The sequence below is a fragment of the Misgurnus anguillicaudatus genome, chromosome 2 (assembly GCF_027580225.2).
Source record: "Misgurnus anguillicaudatus chromosome 2, ASM2758022v2, whole genome shotgun sequence".
NCBI lineage: Eukaryota > Metazoa > Chordata > Actinopteri > Cypriniformes > Cobitidae > Misgurnus > Misgurnus anguillicaudatus.
Window position 1 is genome coordinate 4,860,925 of NC_073338.2, and position 19,403 is coordinate 4,880,327.

General features: G+C 48.9%; 22 non-coding genes across 22 annotated transcripts; 11 read left to right on the plus strand and 11 right to left on the minus strand.

The window, feature by feature from the left end:
- Positions 1-103: 103 nt before the first annotated feature.
- Positions 104-176, minus strand: trnar-ccu (transfer RNA arginine (anticodon CCU)). Its single transcript has one exon. It is a non-coding gene; the product is annotated as a tRNA-Arg (tRNA).
- Positions 177-320: 144 nt separating this feature from the next.
- Positions 321-432, plus strand: trnal-caa (transfer RNA leucine (anticodon CAA)). Its single transcript has 2 exons — positions 321-358; positions 387-432. It is a non-coding gene; the product is annotated as a tRNA-Leu (tRNA).
- Positions 433-1,921: 1,489 nt separating this feature from the next.
- On the minus strand, positions 1,922-1,994 carry trnar-ccu (transfer RNA arginine (anticodon CCU)). Its single transcript has one exon. It is a non-coding gene; the product is annotated as a tRNA-Arg (tRNA).
- A 144-nt stretch (positions 1,995-2,138) lies between these two features.
- Positions 2,139-2,250, plus strand: trnal-caa (transfer RNA leucine (anticodon CAA)). The gene is made up of 2 exons: positions 2,139-2,176; positions 2,205-2,250. It is a non-coding gene; the product is annotated as a tRNA-Leu (tRNA).
- Positions 2,251-3,739: 1,489 nt separating this feature from the next.
- Positions 3,740-3,812, minus strand: trnar-ccu (transfer RNA arginine (anticodon CCU)). The gene has a single exon. It is a non-coding gene; the product is annotated as a tRNA-Arg (tRNA).
- A 144-nt stretch (positions 3,813-3,956) lies between these two features.
- On the plus strand, positions 3,957-4,068 carry trnal-caa (transfer RNA leucine (anticodon CAA)). Its single transcript has 2 exons — positions 3,957-3,994; positions 4,023-4,068. It is a non-coding gene; the product is annotated as a tRNA-Leu (tRNA).
- A 1,489-nt stretch (positions 4,069-5,557) lies between these two features.
- On the minus strand, positions 5,558-5,630 carry trnar-ccu (transfer RNA arginine (anticodon CCU)). Its single transcript has one exon. It is a non-coding gene; the product is annotated as a tRNA-Arg (tRNA).
- A 144-nt stretch (positions 5,631-5,774) lies between these two features.
- Positions 5,775-5,886, plus strand: trnal-caa (transfer RNA leucine (anticodon CAA)). Its single transcript has 2 exons — positions 5,775-5,812; positions 5,841-5,886. It is a non-coding gene; the product is annotated as a tRNA-Leu (tRNA).
- A 1,489-nt stretch (positions 5,887-7,375) lies between these two features.
- On the minus strand, positions 7,376-7,448 carry trnar-ccu (transfer RNA arginine (anticodon CCU)). Its single transcript has one exon. It is a non-coding gene; the product is annotated as a tRNA-Arg (tRNA).
- Positions 7,449-7,592: 144 nt separating this feature from the next.
- Positions 7,593-7,704, plus strand: trnal-caa (transfer RNA leucine (anticodon CAA)). The gene is made up of 2 exons: positions 7,593-7,630; positions 7,659-7,704. It is a non-coding gene; the product is annotated as a tRNA-Leu (tRNA).
- Positions 7,705-9,193: 1,489 nt separating this feature from the next.
- Positions 9,194-9,266, minus strand: trnar-ccu (transfer RNA arginine (anticodon CCU)). Its single transcript has one exon. It is a non-coding gene; the product is annotated as a tRNA-Arg (tRNA).
- A 144-nt stretch (positions 9,267-9,410) lies between these two features.
- Positions 9,411-9,522, plus strand: trnal-caa (transfer RNA leucine (anticodon CAA)). Its single transcript has 2 exons — positions 9,411-9,448; positions 9,477-9,522. It is a non-coding gene; the product is annotated as a tRNA-Leu (tRNA).
- A 1,489-nt stretch (positions 9,523-11,011) lies between these two features.
- trnar-ccu (transfer RNA arginine (anticodon CCU)) lies at positions 11,012-11,084 on the minus strand. Its single transcript has one exon. It is a non-coding gene; the product is annotated as a tRNA-Arg (tRNA).
- Positions 11,085-11,228: 144 nt separating this feature from the next.
- On the plus strand, positions 11,229-11,340 carry trnal-caa (transfer RNA leucine (anticodon CAA)). Its single transcript has 2 exons — positions 11,229-11,266; positions 11,295-11,340. It is a non-coding gene; the product is annotated as a tRNA-Leu (tRNA).
- Positions 11,341-12,829: 1,489 nt separating this feature from the next.
- Positions 12,830-12,902, minus strand: trnar-ccu (transfer RNA arginine (anticodon CCU)). Its single transcript has one exon. It is a non-coding gene; the product is annotated as a tRNA-Arg (tRNA).
- A 144-nt stretch (positions 12,903-13,046) lies between these two features.
- trnal-caa (transfer RNA leucine (anticodon CAA)) lies at positions 13,047-13,158 on the plus strand. The gene is made up of 2 exons: positions 13,047-13,084; positions 13,113-13,158. It is a non-coding gene; the product is annotated as a tRNA-Leu (tRNA).
- A 1,489-nt stretch (positions 13,159-14,647) lies between these two features.
- Positions 14,648-14,720, minus strand: trnar-ccu (transfer RNA arginine (anticodon CCU)). The gene has a single exon. It is a non-coding gene; the product is annotated as a tRNA-Arg (tRNA).
- A 144-nt stretch (positions 14,721-14,864) lies between these two features.
- On the plus strand, positions 14,865-14,976 carry trnal-caa (transfer RNA leucine (anticodon CAA)). The gene is made up of 2 exons: positions 14,865-14,902; positions 14,931-14,976. It is a non-coding gene; the product is annotated as a tRNA-Leu (tRNA).
- Positions 14,977-16,466: 1,490 nt separating this feature from the next.
- On the minus strand, positions 16,467-16,539 carry trnar-ccu (transfer RNA arginine (anticodon CCU)). The gene has a single exon. It is a non-coding gene; the product is annotated as a tRNA-Arg (tRNA).
- A 144-nt stretch (positions 16,540-16,683) lies between these two features.
- trnal-caa (transfer RNA leucine (anticodon CAA)) lies at positions 16,684-16,795 on the plus strand. The gene is made up of 2 exons: positions 16,684-16,721; positions 16,750-16,795. It is a non-coding gene; the product is annotated as a tRNA-Leu (tRNA).
- Positions 16,796-18,284: 1,489 nt separating this feature from the next.
- Positions 18,285-18,357, minus strand: trnar-ccu (transfer RNA arginine (anticodon CCU)). Its single transcript has one exon. It is a non-coding gene; the product is annotated as a tRNA-Arg (tRNA).
- Positions 18,358-18,501: 144 nt separating this feature from the next.
- trnal-caa (transfer RNA leucine (anticodon CAA)) lies at positions 18,502-18,613 on the plus strand. The gene is made up of 2 exons: positions 18,502-18,539; positions 18,568-18,613. It is a non-coding gene; the product is annotated as a tRNA-Leu (tRNA).
- Positions 18,614-19,403: the final 790 nt, after the last annotated feature.

Genomic DNA, 19,403 nt, shown 5'->3' on the forward strand with positions numbered 1-19,403 from the left:
TGCAAGCCTTCGAGAAAAGGGCTCTTAGCAGAGGATGGTTTCGATCCATCGACCTCTGGGTTATGGGCCCAGCACGCTTCCGCTGCGCCACTCTGCTGAAGCGCACCCCAGATGGGACTCGAACCCACAATCCCTGGCTTAGGAGGCCAGTGCCTTATCCATTAGGCCACTGGGGCTTGGGGGTCACGCACACGGACCATGTTCTGTTGGACCATCAACATACACAGACATGCTACAATGGATTGCATGACATGTTGGGAGAACAGAGAACTGACATGACTTTGGACACGGTAACATCTGCCTTGGGCCGTTAGCACCGTGTCAGAATGGCCGAGCGGTCTAAGGCGCCAGACTCAAGGGTGTTCGACCTTCTCAGTTTGTGAGGTTTCTGGTCTCCCAATGGAGGCGTGGGTTCAAATCCCACTTCTGACAAAAGGTTTTTGGCGAGGCATTGAAACTATCATAGTTCTCCCTCTGGATGCCTTGGTGCAAGACTCATTCACAACAAGTTTTCAAATGTAAGCACTTTCATCAGTTGGAATATCTGAAAGGGCCAATTTCAAAGTTTCTCCTAGGAAGGAATCTCATTTCCCACAACATGCTCTGAATAAATTCTTTCATTAACATCACTTTGGCAATGGGTGGATCTGAATGTGCCAATTTCAGACTCTCTCCTAGAAATGTCCCACATCCATGGCATTGATGATCAGGCCCCTTTCTCAAAAGCGCGCACGTGTGATTCATGAAAACGAATGTACCCATAGAAAGCACGCGTACGCCTCACTTTCAGACGTGAAATCTATAAATCGCAAATGAGCTTGAAATTGTGCGCAGCTGAACAGTTGCGGAATTTTAATCGATGCCTAATTAATGCCACTGACATATAAAAGAGCGCCTGTCAGTGTTTAAATCCTTTTAGAGCAGCAAAAATGGCTTATATTTCCAAAAACCTACAGCGATCGGACAAGCAAAAGCGCGTGCGTCTGCTCAGACCCTGACATGGCGCTAGGCACTTTTCCACGTCAAAGACAGTTTTAATAAATATGGCCTTTGCCGTGGATTTTGGGGACGCACACTTTACGATCAAATCTGTGCGTACGCGCGCTTTATAAATGAGGCTCCAGGTGTCTTAAATAGGCTTGTAATTAGGAAAAAAGCACAGCCGCCTTTGCAAAGATGAGGACTCATTGTGAAACGACGTAATGTCTTGTCAGCGTTTTCTCGGAGCCATGCAGGCTTTTAACTAAAGGTCACCTAGCAGAGGATGGTTTCGATCCATCGACCTCTGGGTTATGGGCCCAGCACGCTTCCGCTGCGCCACTCTGCTTACACGTGCCCCGGGCGCGACTCCACCTACCGTCCCTAGCCTAGGAGGCCACACTGATGCAGAATGTTGGCATCATGCCATGGATTCAGGTGTCTTGAATAAACTCGTAATTAAGAAACAAGGTACAGCTGCCTTTCCAAAGACGAGGACTCGTGGTGAAACGACGTAATGTTTTGTCAGCGTTTTCTCAGAGCCGGAGCCATGCAGGCTTTTAATTAAAGGACACCTAGCAGAGGATGGTTTCGATCCATCGACCTCTGGGTTATGGGCCCAGCACGCTTCCGCTGCGCCACTCTGCTCGAACGCAGCCCGGGCACGACTCAACCTACAGTCCCTGGCATAGCAGGCCACTCTGATGAAGAACGTTGGCACCATGCCAAGGATTCAGGTGTCTTGAATCAACTTGTAATAAAGAAATATAGTACAACTGCCTTTCCAATCGCGGTGAAACGGCATAACGTCCTGCCAGCCTTTCCTCAGAGCCGGAGCCATGCAAGCCTTCGAGAAAAGGGCTCTTAGCAGAGGATGGTTTCGATCCATCGACCTCTGGGTTATGGGCCCAGCACGCTTCCGCTGCGCCACTCTGCTGAAGCGCACCCCAGATGGGACTCGAACCCACAATCCCTGGCTTAGGAGGCCAGTGCCTTATCCATTAGGCCACTGGGGCTTGGGGGTCACGCACACGGACCATGTTCTGTTGGACCATCAACATACACAGACATGCTACAATGGATTGCATGACATGTTGGGAGAACAGAGAACTGACATGACTTTGGACACGGTAACATCTGCCTTGGGCCGTTAGCACCGTGTCAGAATGGCCGAGCGGTCTAAGGCGCCAGACTCAAGGGTGTTCGACCTTCTCAGTTTGTGAGGTTTCTGGTCTCCCAATGGAGGCGTGGGTTCAAATCCCACTTCTGACAAAAGGTTTTTGGCGAGGCATTGAAACTATCATAGTTCTCCCTCTGGATGCCTTGGTGCAAGACTCATTCACAACAAGTTTTCAAATGTAAGCACTTTCATCAGTTGGAATATCTGAAAGGGCCAATTTCAAAGTTTCTCCTAGGAAGGAATCTCATTTCCCACAACATGCTCTGAATAAATTCTTTCATTAACATCACTTTGGCAATGGGTGGATCTGAATGTGCCAATTTCAGACTCTCTCCTAGAAATGTCCCACATCCATGGCATTGATGATCAGGCCCCTTTCTCAAAAGCGCGCACGTGTGATTCATGAAAACGAATGTACCCATAGAAAGCACGCGTACGCCTCACTTTCAGACGTGAAATCTATAAATCGCAAATGAGCTTGAAATTGTGCGCAGCTGAACAGTTGCGGAATTTTAATCGATGCCTAATTAATGCCACTGACATATAAAAGAGCGCCTGTCAGTGTTTAAATCCTTTTAGAGCAGCAAAAATGGCTTATATTTCCAAAAACCTACAGCGATCGGACAAGCAAAAGCGCGTGCGTCTGCTCAGACCCTGACATGGCGCTAGGCACTTTTCCACGTCAAAGACAGTTTTAATAAATATGGCCTTTGCCGTGGATTTTGGGGACGCACACTTTACGATCAAATCTGTGCGTACGCGCGCTTTATAAATGAGGCTCCAGGTGTCTTAAATAGGCTTGTAATTAGGAAAAAAGCACAGCCGCCTTTGCAAAGATGAGGACTCATTGTGAAACGACGTAATGTCTTGTCAGCGTTTTCTCGGAGCCATGCAGGCTTTTAACTAAAGGTCACCTAGCAGAGGATGGTTTCGATCCATCGACCTCTGGGTTATGGGCCCAGCACGCTTCCGCTGCGCCACTCTGCTTACACGTGCCCCGGGCGCGACTCCACCTACCGTCCCTAGCCTAGGAGGCCACACTGATGCAGAATGTTGGCATCATGCCAAGGATTCAGGTGTCTTGAATAAACTCGTAATTAAGAAACAAGGTACAGCTGCCTTTCCAAAGACGAGGACTCGTGGTGAAACGACGTAATGTTTTGTCAGCGTTTTCTCAGAGCCGGAGCCATGCAGGCTTTTAATTAAAGGACACCTAGCAGAGGATGGTTTCGATCCATCGACCTCTGGGTTATGGGCCCAGCACGCTTCCGCTGCGCCACTCTGCTCGAACGCAGCCCGGGCACGACTCAACCTACAGTCCCTGGCATAGCAGGCCACTCTGATGAAGAACGTTGGCACCATGCCAAGGATTCAGGTGTCTTGAATCAACTTGTAATAAAGAAATATAGTACAACTGCCTTTCCAATCGCGGTGAAACGGCATAACGTCCTGCCAGCCTTTCCTCAGAGCCGGAGCCATGCAAGCCTTCGAGAAAAGGGCTCTTAGCAGAGGATGGTTTCGATCCATCGACCTCTGGGTTATGGGCCCAGCACGCTTCCGCTGCGCCACTCTGCTGAAGCGCACCCCAGATGGGACTCGAACCCACAATCCCTGGCTTAGGAGGCCAGTGCCTTATCCATTAGGCCACTGGGGCTTTGGGGTCACGCACACGGACCATGTTCTGTTGGACCATCAACATACACAGACATGCTACAATGGATTGCATGACATGTTGGGAGAACAGAGAACTGACATGACTTTGGACACGGTAACATCTGCCTTGGGCCGTTAGCACCGTGTCAGAATGGCCGAGCGCTCTAAGGCGCCAGACTCAAGGGTGTTCGACCTTCTCAGTTTGTGAGGTTTCTGGTCTCCCAATGGAGGTGTGGGTTCAAATCCCACTTCTGACAAAAGGTTTTTGGCGAGGCATTGAAACTATCATAGTTCTCCCTCTGGATGCCTTGGTGCAAGACTCATTCACAACAAGTTTTCAAATGTAAGCACTTTCATCAGTTGGAATATCTGAAAGGGCCAATTTCAAAGTTTCTCCTAGGAAGGAATCTCATTTCCCACAACATGCTCTGAATAAATTCTTTCATTAACATCACTTTGGCAATGGGTGGATCTGAATGTGCCAATTTCAGACTCTCTCCTAGAAATGTCCCACATCCATGGCATTGATGATCAGGCCCCTTTCTCAAAAGCGCGCACGTGTGATTCATGAAAACGAATGTACCCATAGAAAGCACGCGTACGCCTCACTTTCAGACGTGAAATCTATAAATCGCAAATGAGCTTGAAATTGTGCGCAGCTGAACAGTTGCGGAATTTTAATCGATGCCTAATTAATGCCACTGACATATAAAAGAGCGCCTGTCAGTGTTTAAATCCTTTTAGAGCAGCAAAAATGGCTTATATTTCCAAAAACCTACAGCGATCGGACAAGCAAAAGCGCGTGCGTCTGCTCAGACCCTGACATGGCGCTAGGCACTTTTCCACGTCAAAGACAGTTTTAATAAATATGGCCTTTGCCGTGGATTTTGGGGACACACACTTTACGATCAAATCTGTGCGTACGCGCGCTTTATAAATGAGGCTCCAGGTGTCTTAAATAGGCTTGTAATTAGGAAAAAAGCACAGCCGCCTTTGCAAAGATGAGGACTCATTGTGAAACGACGTAATGTCTTGTCAGCGTTTTCTCGGAGCCATGCAGGCTTTTAACTAAAGGTCACCTAGCAGAGGATGGTTTCGATCCATCGACCTCTGGGTTATGGGCCCAGCACGCTTCCGCTGCGCCACTCTGCTTACACGTGCCCCGGGCGCGACTCCACCTACCGTCCCTAGCCTAGGAGGCCACACTGATGCAGAATGTTGGCATCATGCCATGGATTCAGGTGTCTTGAATAAACTCGTAATTAAGAAACAAGGTACAGCTGCCTTTCCAAAGACGAGGACTCGTGGTGAAACGACGTAATGTTTTGTCAGCGTTTTCTCAGAGCCGGAGCCATGCAGGCTTTTAATTAAAGGACACCTAGCAGAGGATGGTTTCGATCCATCGACCTCTGGGTTATGGGCCCAGCACGCTTCCGCTGCGCCACTCTGCTCGAACGCAGCCCGGGCACGACTCAACCTACAGTCCCTGGCATAGCAGGCCACTCTGATGAAGAACGTTGGCACCATGCCAAGGATTCAGGTGTCTTGAATCAACTTGTAATAAAGAAATATAGTACAACTGCCTTTCCAATCGCGGTGAAACGGCATAACGTCCTGCCAGCCTTTCCTCAGAGCCGGAGCCATGCAAGCCTTCGAGAAAAGGGCTCTTAGCAGAGGATGGTTTCGATCCATCGACCTCTGGGTTATGGGCCCAGCACGCTTCCGCTGCGCCACTCTGCTGAAGCGCACCCCAGATGGGACTCGAACCCACAATCCCTGGCTTAGGAGGCCAGTGCCTTATCCATTAGGCCACTGGGGCTTGGGGGTCACGCACACGGACCATGTTCTGTTGGACCATCAACATACACAGACATGCTACAATGGATTGCATGACATGTTGGGAGAACAGAGAACTGACATGACTTTGGACACGGTAACATCTGCCTTGGGCCGTTAGCACCGTGTCAGAATGGCCGAGCGGTCTAAGGCGCCAGACTCAAGGGTGTTCGACCTTCTCAGTTTGTGAGGTTTCTGGTCTCCCAATGGAGGCGTGGGTTCAAATCCCACTTCTGACAAAAGGTTTTTGGCGAGGCATTGAAACTATCATAGTTCTCCCTCTGGATGCCTTGGTGCAAGACTCATTCACAACAAGTTTTCAAATGTAAGCACTTTCATCAGTTGGAATATCTGAAAGGGCCAATTTCAAAGTTTCTCCTAGGAAGGAATCTCATTTCCCACAACATGCTCTGAATAAATTCTTTCATTAACATCACTTTGGCAATGGGTGGATCTGAATGTGCCAATTTCAGACTCTCTCCTAGAAATGTCCCACATCCATGGCATTGATGATCAGGCCCCTTTCTCAAAAGCGCGCACGTGTGATTCATGAAAACGAATGTACCCATAGAAAGCACGCGTACGCCTCACTTTCAGACGTGAAATCTATAAATCGCAAATGAGCTTGAAATTGTGCGCAGCTGAACAGTTGCGGAATTTTAATCGATGCCTAATTAATGCCACTGACATATAAAAGAGCGCCTGTCAGTGTTTAAATCCTTTTAGAGCAGCAAAAATGGCTTATATTTCCAAAAACCTACAGCGATCGGACAAGCAAAAGCGCGTGCGTCTGCTCAGACCCTGACATGGCGCTAGGCACTTTTCCACGTCAAAGACAGTTTTAATAAATATGGCCTTTGCCGTGGATTTTGGGGACGCACACTTTACGATCAAATCTGTGCGTACGCGCGCTTTATAAATGAGGCTCCAGGTGTCTTAAATAGGCTTGTAATTAGGAAAAAAGCACAGCCGCCTTTGCAAAGATGAGGACTCATTGTGAAACGACGTAATGTCTTGTCAGCGTTTTCTCGGAGCCATGCAGGCTTTTAACTAAAGGTCACCTAGCAGAGGATGGTTTCGATCCATCGACCTCTGGGTTATGGGCCCAGCACGCTTCCGCTGCGCCACTCTGCTTACACGTGCCCCGGGCGCGACTCCACCTACCGTCCCTAGCCTAGGAGGCCACACTGATGCAGAATGTTGGCATCATGCCAAGGATTCAGGTGTCTTGAATAAACTCGTAATTAAGAAACAAGGTACAGCTGCCTTTCCAAAGACGAGGACTCGTGGTGAAACGACGTAATGTTTTGTCAGCGTTTTCTCAGAGCCGGAGCCATGCAGGCTTTTAATTAAAGGACACCTAGCAGAGGATGGTTTCGATCCATCGACCTCTGGGTTATGGGCCCAGCACGCTTCCGCTGCGCCACTCTGCTCGAACGCAGCCCGGGCACGACTCAACCTACAGTCCCTGGCATAGCAGGCCACTCTGATGAAGAACGTTGGCACCATGCCAAGGATTCAGGTGTCTTGAATCAACTTGTAATAAAGAAATATAGTACAACTGCCTTTCCAATCGCGGTGAAACGGCATAACGTCCTGCCAGCCTTTCCTCAGAGCCGGAGCCATGCAAGCCTTCGAGAAAAGGGCTCTTAGCAGAGGATGGTTTCGATCCATCGACCTCTGGGTTATGGGCCCAGCACGCTTCCGCTGCGCCACTCTGCTGAAGCGCACCCCAGATGGGACTCGAACCCACAATCCCTGGCTTAGGAGGCCAGTGCCTTATCCATTAGGCCACTGGGGCTTTGGGGTCACGCACACGGACCATGTTCTGTTGGACCATCAACATACACAGACATGCTACAATGGATTGCATGACATGTTGGGAGAACAGAGAACTGACATGACTTTGGACACGGTAACATCTGCCTTGGGCCGTTAGCACCGTGTCAGAATGGCCGAGCGCTCTAAGGCGCCAGACTCAAGGGTGTTCGACCTTCTCAGTTTGTGAGGTTTCTGGTCTCCCAATGGAGGTGTGGGTTCAAATCCCACTTCTGACAAAAGGTTTTTGGCGAGGCATTGAAACTATCATAGTTCTCCCTCTGGATGCCTTGGTGCAAGACTCATTCACAACAAGTTTTCAAATGTAAGCACTTTCATCAGTTGGAATATCTGAAAGGGCCAATTTCAAAGTTTCTCCTAGGAAGGAATCTCATTTCCCACAACATGCTCTGAATAAATTCTTTCATTAACATCACTTTGGCAATGGGTGGATCTGAATGTGCCAATTTCAGACTCTCTCCTAGAAATGTCCCACATCCATGGCATTGATGATCAGGCCCCTTTCTCAAAAGCGCGCACGTGTGATTCATGAAAACGAATGTACCCATAGAAAGCACGCGTACGCCTCACTTTCAGACGTGAAATCTATAAATCGCAAATGAGCTTGAAATTGTGCGCAGCTGAACAGTTGCGGAATTTTAATCGATGCCTAATTAATGCCACTGACATATAAAAGAGCGCCTGTCAGTGTTTAAATCCTTTTAGAGCAGCAAAAATGGCTTATATTTCCAAAAACCTACAGCGATCGGACAAGCAAAAGCGCGTGCGTCTGCTCAGACCCTGACATGGCGCTAGGCACTTTTCCACGTCAAAGACAGTTTTAATAAATATGGCCTTTGCCGTGGATTTTGGGGACACACACTTTACGATCAAATCTGTGCGTACGCGCGCTTTATAAATGAGGCTCCAGGTGTCTTAAATAGGCTTGTAATTAGGAAAAAAGCACAGCCGCCTTTGCAAAGATGAGGACTCATTGTGAAACGACGTAATGTCTTGTCAGCGTTTTCTCGGAGCCATGCAGGCTTTTAACTAAAGGTCACCTAGCAGAGGATGGTTTCGATCCATCGACCTCTGGGTTATGGGCCCAGCACGCTTCCGCTGCGCCACTCTGCTTACACGTGCCCCGGGCGCGACTCCACCTACCGTCCCTAGCCTAGGAGGCCACACTGATGCAGAATGTTGGCATCATGCCATGGATTCAGGTGTCTTGAATAAACTCGTAATTAAGAAACAAGGTACAGCTGCCTTTCCAAAGACGAGGACTCGTGGTGAAACGACGTAATGTTTTGTCAGCGTTTTCTCAGAGCCGGAGCCATGCAGGCTTTTAATTAAAGGACACCTAGCAGAGGATGGTTTCGATCCATCGACCTCTGGGTTATGGGCCCAGCACGCTTCCGCTGCGCCACTCTGCTCGAACGCAGCCCGGGCACGACTCAACCTACAGTCCCTGGCATAGCAGGCCACTCTGATGAAGAACGTTGGCACCATGCCAAGGATTCAGGTGTCTTGAATCAACTTGTAATAAAGAAATATAGTACAACTGCCTTTCCAATCGCGGTGAAACGGCATAACGTCCTGCCAGCCTTTCCTCAGAGCCGGAGCCATGCAAGCCTTCGAGAAAAGGGCTCTTAGCAGAGGATGGTTTCGATCCATCGACCTCTGGGTTATGGGCCCAGCACGCTTCCGCTGCGCCACTCTGCTGAAGCGCACCCCAGATGGGACTCGAACCCACAATCCCTGGCTTAGGAGGCCAGTGCCTTATCCATTAGGCCACTGGGGCTTGGGGGTCACGCACACGGACCATGTTCTGTTGGACCATCAACATACACAGACATGCTACAATGGATTGCATGACATGTTGGGAGAACAGAGAACTGACATGACTTTGGACACGGTAACATCTGCCTTGGGCCGTTAGCACCGTGTCAGAATGGCCGAGCGGTCTAAGGCGCCAGACTCAAGGGTGTTCGACCTTCTCAGTTTGTGAGGTTTCTGGTCTCCCAATGGAGGCGTGGGTTCAAATCCCACTTCTGACAAAAGGTTTTTGGCGAGGCATTGAAACTATCATAGTTCTCCCTCTGGATGCCTTGGTGCAAGACTCATTCACAACAAGTTTTCAAATGTAAGCACTTTCATCAGTTGGAATATCTGAAAGGGCCAATTTCAAAGTTTCTCCTAGGAAGGAATCTCATTTCCCACAACATGCTCTGAATAAATTCTTTCATTAACATCACTTTGGCAATGGGTGGATCTGAATGTGCCAATTTCAGACTCTCTCCTAGAAATGTCCCACATCCATGGCATTGATGATCAGGCCCCTTTCTCAAAAGCGCGCACGTGTGATTCATGAAAACGAATGTACCCATAGAAAGCACGCGTACGCCTCACTTTCAGACGTGAAATCTATAAATCGCAAATGAGCTTGAAATTGTGCGCAGCTGAACAGTTGCGGAATTTTAATCGATGCCTAATTAATGCCACTGACATATAAAAGAGCGCCTGTCAGTGTTTAAATCCTTTTAGAGCAGCAAAAATGGCTTATATTTCCAAAAACCTACAGCGATCGGACAAGCAAAAGCGCGTGCGTCTGCTCAGACCCTGACATGGCGCTAGGCACTTTTCCACGTCAAAGACAGTTTTAATAAATATGGCCTTTGCCGTGGATTTTGGGGACGCACACTTTACGATCAAATCTGTGCGTACGCGCGCTTTATAAATGAGGCTCCAGGTGTCTTAAATAGGCTTGTAATTAGGAAAAAAGCACAGCCGCCTTTGCAAAGATGAGGACTCATTGTGAAACGACGTAATGTCTTGTCAGCGTTTTCTCGGAGCCATGCAGGCTTTTAACTAAAGGTCACCTAGCAGAGGATGGTTTCGATCCATCGACCTCTGGGTTATGGGCCCAGCACGCTTCCGCTGCGCCACTCTGCTTACACGTGCCCCGGGCGCGACTCCACCTACCGTCCCTAGCCTAGGAGGCCACACTGATGCAGAATGTTGGCATCATGCCAAGGATTCAGGTGTCTTGAATAAACTCGTAATTAAGAAACAAGGTACAGCTGCCTTTCCAAAGACGAGGACTCGTGGTGAAACGACGTAATGTTTTGTCAGCGTTTTCTCAGAGCCGGAGCCATGCAGGCTTTTAATTAAAGGACACCTAGCAGAGGATGGTTTCGATCCATCGACCTCTGGGTTATGGGCCCAGCACGCTTCCGCTGCGCCACTCTGCTCGAACGCAGCCCGGGCACGACTCAACCTACAGTCCCTGGCATAGCAGGCCACTCTGATGAAGAACGTTGGCACCATGCCAAGGATTCAGGTGTCTTGAATCAACTTGTAATAAAGAAATATAGTACAACTGCCTTTCCAATCGCGGTGAAACGGCATAACGTCCTGCCAGCCTTTCCTCAGAGCCGGAGCCATGCAAGCCTTCGAGAAAAGGGCTCTTAGCAGAGGATGGTTTCGATCCATCGACCTCTGGGTTATGGGCCCAGCACGCTTCCGCTGCGCCACTCTGCTGAAGCGCACCCCAGATGGGACTCGAACCCACAATCCCTGGCTTAGGAGGCCAGTGCCTTATCCATTAGGCCACTGGGGCTTGGGGGTCACGCACACGGACCATGTTCTGTTGGACCATCAACATACACAGACATGCTACAATGGATTGCATGACATGTTGGGAGAACAGAGAACTGACATGACTTTGGACACGGTAACATCTGCCTTGGGCCGTTAGCACCGTGTCAGAATGGCCGAGCGGTCTAAGGCGCCAGACTCAAGGGTGTTCGACCTTCTCAGTTTGTGAGGTTTCTGGTCTCCCAATGGAGGCGTGGGTTCAAATCCCACTTCTGACAAAAGGTTTTTGGCGAGGCATTGAAACTATCATAGTTCTCCCTCTGGATGCCTTGGTGCAAGACTCATTCACAACAAGTTTTCAAATGTAAGCACTTTCATCAGTTGGAATATCTGAAAGGGCCAATTTCAAAGTTTCTCCTAGGAAGGAATCTCATTTCCCACAACATGCTCTGAATAAATTCTTTCATTAACATCACTTTGGCAATGGGTGGATCTGAATGTGCCAATTTCAGACTCTCTCCTAGAAATGTCCCACATCCATGGCATTGATGATCAGGCCCCTTTCTCAAAAGCGCGCACGTGTGATTCATGAAAACGAATGTACCCATAGAAAGCACGCGTACGCCTCACTTTCAGACGTGAAATCTATAAATCGCAAATGAGCTTGAAATTGTGCGCAGCTGAACAGTTGCGGAATTTTAATCGATGCCTAATTAATGCCACTGACATATAAAAGAGCGCCTGTCAGTGTTTAAATCCTTTTAGAGCAGCAAAAATGGCTTATATTTCCAAAAACCTACAGCGATCGGACAAGCAAAAGCGCGTGCGTCTGCTCAGACCCTGACATGGCGCTAGGCACTTTTCCACGTCAAAGACAGTTTTAATAAATATGGCCTTTGCCGTGGATTTTGGGGACGCACACTTTACGATCAAATCTGTGCGTACGCGCGCTTTATAAATGAGGCTCCAGGTGTCTTAAATAGGCTTGTAATTAGGAAAAAAGCACAGCCGCCTTTGCAAAGATGAGGACTCATTGTGAAACGACGTAATGTCTTGTCAGCGTTTTCTCGGAGCCATGCAGGCTTTTAACTAAAGGTCACCTAGCAGAGGATGGTTTCGATCCATCGACCTCTGGGTTATGGGCCCAGCACGCTTCCGCTGCGCCACTCTGCTTACACGTGCCCCGGGCGCGACTCCACCTACCGTCCCTAGCCTAGGAGGCCACACTGATGCAGAATGTTGGCATCATGCCAAGGATTCAGGTGTCTTGAATAAACTCGTAATTAAGAAACAAGGTACAGCTGCCTTTCCAAAGACGAGGACTCGTGGTGAAACGACGTAATGTTTTGTCAGCGTTTTCTCAGAGCCGGAGCCATGCAGGCTTTTAATTAAAGGACACCTAGCAGAGGATGGTTTCGATCCATCGACCTCTGGGTTATGGGCCCAGCACGCTTCCGCTGCGCCACTCTGCTCGAACGCAGCCCGGGCACGACTCAACCTACAGTCCCTGGCATAGCAGGCCACTCTGATGAAGAACGTTGGCACCATGCCAAGGATTCAGGTGTCTTGAATCAACTTGTAATAAAGAAATATAGTACAACTGCCTTTCCAATCGCGGTGAAACGGCATAACGTCCTGCCAGCCTTTCCTCAGAGCCGGAGCCATGCAAGCCTTCGAGAAAAGGGCTCTTAGCAGAGGATGGTTTCGATCCATCGACCTCTGGGTTATGGGCCCAGCACGCTTCCGCTGCGCCACTCTGCTGAAGCGCACCCCAGATGGGACTCGAACCCACAATCCCTGGCTTAGGAGGCCAGTGCCTTATCCATTAGGCCACTGGGGCTTGGGGGTCACGCACACGGACCATGTTCTGTTGGACCATCAACATACACAGACATGCTACAATGGATTGCATGACATGTTGGGAGAACAGAGAACTGACATGACTTTGGACACGGTAACATCTGCCTTGGGCCGTTAGCACCGTGTCAGAATGGCCGAGCGGTCTAAGGCGCCAGACTCAAGGGTGTTCGACCTTCTCAGTTTGTGAGGTTTCTGGTCTCCCAATGGAGGCGTGGGTTCAAATCCCACTTCTGACAAAAGGTTTTTGGCGAGGCATTGAAACTATCATAGTTCTCCCTCTGGATGCCTTGGTGCAAGACTCATTCACAACAAGTTTTCAAATGTAAGCACTTTCATCAGTTGGAATATCTGAAAGGGCCAATTTCAAAGTTTCTCCTAGGAAGGAATCTCATTTCCCACAACATGCTCTGAATAAATTCTTTCATTAACATCACTTTGGCAATGGGTGGATCTGAATGTGCCAATTTCAGACTCTCTCCTAGAAATGTCCCACATCCATGGCATTGATGATCAGGCCCCTTTCTCAAAAGCGCGCACGTGTGATTCATGAAAACGAATGTACCCATAGAAAGCACGCGTACGCCTCACTTTCAGACGTGAAATCTATAAATCGCAAATGAGCTTGAAATTGTGCGCAGCTGAACAGTTGCGGAATTTTAATCGATGCCTAATTAATGCCACTGACATATAAAAGAGCGCCTGTCAGTGTTTAAATCCTTTTAGAGCAGCAAAAATGGCTTATATTTCCAAAAACCTACAGCGATCGGACAAGCAAAAGCGCGTGCGTCTGCTCAGACCCTGACATGGCGCTAGGCACTTTTCCACGTCAAAGACAGTTTTAATAAATATGGCCTTTGCCGTGGATTTTGGGGACGCACACTTTACGATCAAATCTGTGCGTACGCGCGCTTTATAAATGAGGCTCCAGGTGTCTTGAATAGGCTTGTAATTAGGAAAAAAGCACAGCCGCCTTTGCAAAGATGAGGACTCATTGTGAAACGACGTAATGTCTTGTCAGCGTTTTCTCGGAGCCATGCAGGCTTTTAACTAAACGTCTCCTAGCAGAGGATGGTTTCGATCCATCGACCTCTGGGTTATGGGCCCAGCACGCTTCCGCTGCGCCACTCTGCTTACACGTGCCCCGGGCGCGACTCCACCTACCGTCCCTAGCCTAGGAGGCCACACTGATGCGGAATGTTGGCATCATGCCAAGGATTCAGGTGTCTTGAATAAACTCGTAATTAAGAAACAAGGTACAGCTGCCTTTCCAAAGACGAGGACTCGTGGTGAAACGACGTAATGTTTTGTCAGCGTTTTCTCAGAGCCGGAGCCATGCAGGCTTTTAATTAAAGGACACCTAGCAGAGGATGGTTTCGATCCATCGACCTCTGGGTTATGGGCCCAGCACGCTTCCGCTGCGCCACTCTGCTCGAACGCAGCCTGGGCACGACTCAACCTACAGTCCCTGGCATAGCAGGCCACTCTGATGAAGAACGTTGGCACCATGCCAAGGATTCAGGTGTCTTGAATCAACTTGTAATAAAGAAATATAGTACAACTGCCTTTCCAATCGCGGTGAAACGGCATAACGTCCTGCCAGCCTTTCCTCAGAGCCGGAGCCATGCAAGCCTTCGAGAAAAGGGCTCTTAGCAGAGGATGGTTTCGATCCATCGACCTCTGGGTTATGGGCCCAGCACGCTTCCGCTGCGCCACTCTGCTGAAGCGCACCCCAGATGGGACTCGAACCCACAATCCCTGGCTTAGGAGGCCAGTGCCTTATCCATTAGGCCACTGGGGCTTGGGGGTCACGCTCACGGACCATGTTCTGTTGGACCATCAACATACACAGACATGCTACAATGGATTGCATGACATGTTGGGAGAACAGAGAACTGACATGACTTTGGACACGGTAACATCTGCCTTGGGCCGTCAGCACCGTGTCAGAATGGCCGAGCGGTCTAAGGCGCCAGACTCAAGGGTGTTCGACCTTCTCAGTTTGTGAGGTTTCTGGTCTCCCAATGGAGGCGTGGGTTCAAATCCCACTTCTGACAAAAGGTTTTTGGCGAGGCATTGAAACTATCATAGTTCTCCCTCTGGATGCCTTGGTGCAAGACTCATTCACAACAAGTTTTCAAATGTAAGCACTTTCATCAGTTGGAATATCTGAAAGGGCCAATTTCAAAGTTTCTCCTAGGAAGGAATCTCATTTCCCACAACATGCTCTGAATAAATTCTTTCATTAACATCACTTTGGCAATGGGTGGATCTGAATGTGCCAATTTCAGACTCTCTCCTAGAAATGTCCCACATCCATGGCATTGATGATCAGGCCCCTTTCTCAAAATGCTCGCACGTGTGATTCATGAAAACGAATGTACCCATAGAAAGCACGCGTACGCCTCACTTTCAGACGTGAAATCTATAAATCGCAAATGAGCTTGAAATTGTGCGCAGCTGAACAGTTGCGGATTTTTAATCGATGCCTAATTAATGCCACTGACATATAAAAGAGCGCCTGTCAGTGTTTAAATCCTTTTAGAGCAGCAAAAATGGCTTATATTTCCAAAAACCTACAGCGATCGGACAAGCAAAAGCGCGTGGGTCTGCTCAGACCCTGACATGGCGCTAGGCACTTTTCCACGTCAAAGACAGTTTTAATAAATATGGCCTTTGCCGTGGATTTTGGGGACGCACACTTTACGATCAAATCTGTGCGTACGCGCGCTTTATAAATGAGGCTCCAGGTGTCTTAAATAGGCTTGTATTTAGGAAAAAAGCACAGCCGCCTTTGCAAAGATGAGGACTCATTGTGAAACGACGTAATGTCTTGTCAGCGTTTTCTCGGAGCCATGCAGGCTTTTAACTAAAGGTCACCTAGCATAGGATGGTTTCGATCCATCGACCTCTGGGTTATGGGCCCAGCACGCTTCCGCTGCGCCACTCTGCTTACACGTGCCCCGGGCGCGACTCCACCTACCGTCCCTAGCCTAGGAGGCCACACTGATGCAGAATGTTGGCATCATGCCAAGGATTCAGGTGTCTTGAATAAACTCGTAATTAAGAAACAAGGTACAGCTGCCTTTCCAAAGACGAGGACTCGTGGTGAAACGACGTAATGTTTTGTCAGCGTTTTCTCAGAGCCGGAGCCATGCAGGCTTTTAATTAAAGGACACCTAGCAGAGGATGGTTTCGATCCATCGACCTCTGGGTTATGGGCCGAGCACGCTTCCGCTGCGCCACTCTGCTCGAACGCAACCCGGGCACGACTCAACCTACAGTCCCTGGCATAGCAGGCCACTCTGATGAAGAGCGTTGGCACCATGCCAAGGATTCAGGTGTCTTGAATCAACTTGTAATAAAGAAATATAGTACAACTGCCTTTCCAATCGCGGTGAAACGGCATAACGTCCTGCCAGCCTTTCCTCAGAGCCGGAGCCATGCAAGCCTTCGAGAAAAGGGCTCTTAGCAGAGGATGGTTTCGATCCATCGACCTCTGGGTTATGGGCCCAGCACGCTTCCGCTGCGCCACTCTGCTGAAGCGCACCCCAGATGGGACTCGAACCCACAATCCCTGGCTTAGGAGGCCAGTGCCTTATCCATTAGGCCACTGGGGCTTGGGGGTCACGCACACGGACCATGTTCTGTTGGACCATCAACATACACAGACATGCTACAATGGATTGCATGACATGTTGGGAGAACAGAGAACTGACATGACTTTGGACACGGTAACATCTGCCTTGGGCCGTTAGCACCGTGTCAGAATGGCCACGCGGTCTAAGGCGCCAGACTCAAGGGTGTTCGACCTTCTCAGTTTGTGAGGTTTCTGGTCTCCCAATGGGGGCGTGGGTTCAAATCCCACTTCTGACAAAAGGTTTTTGGCGAGGCATTGAAACTATCATAGTTCTCCCTCTGGATGCCTTGGTGCAAGACTCATTCACAACAAGTTTTCAAATGTAAGCACTTTCATCAGTTGGAATATCTGAAAGGGCCAATTTCAAAGTTTCTCCTAGGAAGGAATCTCATTTCCCACAACATGCTCTTAATAAATTCTTTCATTAACATCACTTTGGCAATGGGTGGATCTGAATGTGCCAATTTCAGACTCTCTCCTAGAAATGTCCCACATCCATGGCATTGATGATCAGGCCCCTTTCTCAAAAGCGCGCACGTGTGATTCATGAAAACGAATGTACCCATAGAAAGCACGCGTACGCCTCACTTTCAGACGTGAAATCTATAAATCGCAAATGAGCTTGAAATTGTGCGCAGCTGAACAGTTGCGGAATTTTAATCGATGCCTAATTAATGCCACTGACATATAAAAGAGCGCCTGTCAGTGTTTAAATCCTTTTAGAGCAGCAAAAATGGCTTATATTTCCAAAAACCTACAGCGGTCGGACAAGCAAAAGCGCGTGCGTCTGCTCAGACCCTGACATGGCGCTAGGCACTTTTCCACGTCAAAGACAGTTTTAATAAATATGGCCTTTGCCGTGGATTTTGGGGACGCACACTTTACGATCAAATCTGTGCGTACGCGCGCTTTATAAATGAGGCTCCAGGTGTCTTAAATAGGCTTGTATTTAGGAAAAAAGCACAGCCGCCTTTGCAAAGATGAGGACTCATTGTGAAACGACGTAATGTCTTGTCAGCGTTTTCTCGGAGCCATGCAGGCTTTTAACTAAAGGTCACCTAGCAGAGGATGGTTTCGATCCATCGACCTCTGGGTTATGGGCCCAGCACGCTTCCGCTGCGCCACTCTGCTTACACGTGCCCCGGGCGCGACTCCACCTACCGTCCCTAGCCTAGGAGGCCACACTGATGCAGAATGTTGGCATCATGCCAAGGATTCAGGTGTCTTGAATAAACTCGTAATTAAGAAACAAGGTACAGCTGCCTTTCCAAAGACGAGGACTCGTGGTGAAACGACGTAATGTTTTGTCAGCGTTTTCTCAGAGCCGGAGCCATGCAGGCTTTTAATTAAAGGACACCTAGCAGAGGATGGTTTCGATCCATCGACCTCTGGGTTATGGGCCGAGCACGCTTCCGCTGCGCCACTCTGCTCGAACGCAACCCGGGCACGACTCAACCTACAGTCCCTGGCATAGCAGGCCACTCTGATGAAAAGCGTTGGCACCATGCCAAGGATTCAGGTGTCTTGAATCAACTTGTAATAAAGAAATATAGTACAACTGCCTTTCCAATCGCGGTGAAACGGCATAACGTCCTGCCAGCCTTTCCTCAGAGCCGGAGCCATGCAAGCCTTCGAGAAAAGGGCTCTTAGCAGAGGATGGTTTCGATCCATCGACCTCTGGGTTATGGGCCCAGCACGCTTCCGCTGCGCCACTCTGCTGAAGCGCACCCCAGATGGGACTCGAACCCACAATCCCTGGCTTAGGAGGCCAGTGCCTTATCCATTAGGCCACTGGGGCTTGGGGGTCACGCACACGGACCATGTTCTGTTGGACCATCAACATACACAGACATGCTACAATGGATTGCATGACATGTTGGGAGAACAGAGAACTGACATGACTTTGGACACGGTAACATCTGCCTTGGGCCGTTAGCACCGTGTCAGAATGGCCACGCGGTCTAAGGCGCCAGACTCAAGGGTGTTCGACTTTCTCAGTTTGTGAGGTTTCTGGTCTCCCAATGGGGGCGTGGGTTCAAATCCCACTTCTGACAAAAGGTTTTTGGCGAGGCATTGAAACTATCATAGTTCTCCCTCTGGATGCCTTGGTGCAAGACTCATTCACAACAAGTTTTCAAATGTAAGCACTTTCATCAGTTGGAATATCTGAAAGGGCCAATTTCAAAGTTTCTCCTAGGAAGGAATCTCATTTCCCACAACATGCTCTGAATAAATTCTTTCATTAACATCACTTTGGCAATGGGTGGATCTGAATGTGCCAATTTCAGACTCTCTCCTAGAAATGTCCCACATCCATGGCATTGATGATCAGGCCCCTTTCTCAAAAGCGCGCACGTGTGATTCATGAAAACGAATGTACCCATAGAAAGCACGCGTACGCCTCACTTTCAGACGTGAAATCTATAAATCGCAAATGAGCTTGAAATTGTGCGCAGCTGAACAGTTGCGGAATTTTAATCGATGCCTAATTAATGCCACTGACATATAAAAGAGCGCCTGTCAGTGTTTAAATCCTTTTAGAGCAGCAAAAATGGCTTATATTTCCAAAAACCTACAGCGATCGGACAAGCAAAAGCGCGTGCGTCTGCTCAGACCCTGACATGGCGCTAGGCACTTTTCCACGTCAAAGACAGTTTTAATAAATATGGCCTTTGCCGTGGATTTTGGGGACGCACACTTTACGATCAAATCTGTGCGTACGCGCGCTTTATAAATGAGGCTCCAGGTGTCTTGAATAGGCTTGTAATTAGGAAAAAAGCACAGCCGCCTTTGCAAAGATGAGGACTCATTGTGAAACGACGTAATGTCTTGTCAGCGTTTTCT